The sequence below is a fragment of the Gossypium raimondii genome, chromosome 11 (genome assembly GCF_025698545.1).
Source record: "Gossypium raimondii isolate GPD5lz chromosome 11, ASM2569854v1, whole genome shotgun sequence".
Taxonomy (NCBI): domain Eukaryota; kingdom Viridiplantae; phylum Streptophyta; class Magnoliopsida; order Malvales; family Malvaceae; genus Gossypium; species Gossypium raimondii.
The window spans coordinates 29,045,066-29,047,171 of NC_068575.1; the positions used below are offsets into that span (position 1 = coordinate 29,045,066).

The following is a 2,106-nucleotide window of genomic DNA, read 5'->3' on the forward strand; positions in this document are numbered from 1 at the left end:
TCTCCAAACTTGAGGTGGTTTAGGAACTTGCTGATTAAACCCTTGGGATTGGCTTGGTCTTTGTTGCATGTAAGTGTTGTTTGATCCTCCTCCTTGGTTACTCCAAGAAAGGTTCAGATGGTTTCGCCTTGAAGGATTGTAGAAGTTGGACTATGGTCCTTGTCCACTTTTCTTTTGGTTTTGATTCCCTACGTAGTAAATTGACTCGGGAATATACGCAGGAAACTACATCAAACTGACTCAGTGTTTGAGCTACAAAATTATTCACACTGGTAGTGGTAAACTATTTCAACATTAAAGAGATAGATGATACTTGATCTGAGAGTGAAGTGAGGGCATCGACTTCATGAACTCCAGCTACATGTCTTCTTGACGCTACTCAATTTTTTGGCCATTGATAGTTGTTACTAGCAATCCTCTCGATGATTTTGTAAGCTTTATTATAAGATTTTGACAAGAGAGCACCATTCATAGAAACATCTACCATCGATCTTATGTGTGCGTTGAGACCGTTATAAAACATCTCTAACTGGATGCAGTGTGGAATCCCATGATGAGGACGCTTACAAAGTAATTATTTGAATCACTCCCATGCCTCGTACAAAGACTCATCGACCAATTGCTGGAAAGTGGTGATCTCATTTTGAAATTTAGTGTTTTGCTAGGTGTAAAATACTTAACTGAAAATCTTTCTGCTAATTCTTGCCAAGTAAAAATTGAGCTAGGTGGCAACAAATTGAGCCATGCTCGTGCTCGATCTCGCAACGAGTATAGAAACAACTTCAACCTCAGTACGTCTTTAGTTACTCCGGTTATTTTAAATAAATCATTCACCTCTATGAATAATCAAAGGTAAATGTGTGGACCTTTTGTAGGCATTCCACTGAATTAGCTCACCGTTTGCAACATTTGAAACATCACTGGTTTTAATTCAAATTGGGGTGCCTCAATATCTGGCCTCTTAATTCCTAGATGTAACTCATTAAAGAGCAGCACAACGTACTGTCTTATGGCACGATCCCCATCATTAGTAATAAGGACGGGATTGTGCATATGATTGGCTCCATTTCCTTGTCCATTAGTTTGATTTCCAAGATAATAGAGATCGCTAAAGTTATTAGGAACCTTTAATTTAGCCGGGTTAGGATTTAAATTAAGCATGCACTTTTCAACTATTGTGTCCATTAGCCATCATCTAGTTAGGATCGCTCAGCTAATTCTAATGCATCCAAACACGTATGAATGAAATACATGCTTGAGTTTAATTGAAAACATGAATGACTGAGTCACAAACACTATAAACATGATTTAAACAAACTTCATTGAATTGGTGCAATCATCCTAGCTAAATAGATTTAAGCTACCATTGTTGATGACAAGATAATAAAACACACTGCAAACATGATTACAATCAAAGTAACAAGTTAATGAAGAATAAAATCTGTTTGAATCAGTAGTCTTGCAAACTCCGATTGAAGAAGTTTCCTCCTATCCTTGTGTTGCTTCTTTGCTAATGGCTCCTCAAAGTGGCCGACCAAGAGATGATCTTATCAAGGTTTTGTTGGATAAGAAAGAGAGGAAATATGGGATGCTATGAGTGGGAATGAAGATAGGGAATTAAAGAATGGAAAAGAAATGTTAAATGAAGGATGAATGAGGGATGATTGAAATATGAAATGGGAGTGGGTATTTATACTTGAGGTTGGTGGAGGAGTTTTCTAAATATGGGATCAAAGAACCCTTAGATTTCTCCCTCCTTTGGCCGACCGTAATATGTGGAAAGGAGGGTGAGCTGGTTGCTTGATTCAAGGATAAAATCATGCTTGAATCATGTAAGGGGTGGATGGTTTCTTCAACAAATGTAGTGTGTTGATTTTCAATGATTTTCCAAGTGTAAGTACCTCTAAATAATTATCCCAAAAGCTAATTGATTAGCTGTTTAACATCACAGTAATAATGTGCAAGCGTACACTGTCGATGCAAGTATAGTACACAAATATGAGTCTGTCGGATATTGATCCCACAAGGATGGTTGTTTTTTATCTATCAATGTCAGTGCAATAAATAGATATAAATGATATAAATTGTAAGAGTAGTTGTCGAAGC

The 2,106-nt window shown here is 37.1% G+C and overlaps 1 non-coding gene across 1 annotated transcript; it reads left to right on the plus strand.

The window, feature by feature from the left end:
* Positions 1-545: 545 nt before the first annotated feature.
* On the plus strand, positions 546-651 carry LOC128035104 (small nucleolar RNA R71). Its single transcript, XR_008191508.1, has one exon. It is a non-coding gene; the product is annotated as a small nucleolar RNA R71 (small nucleolar RNA).
* The last annotated feature ends 1,455 nt before the right edge of the window (positions 652-2,106 follow it).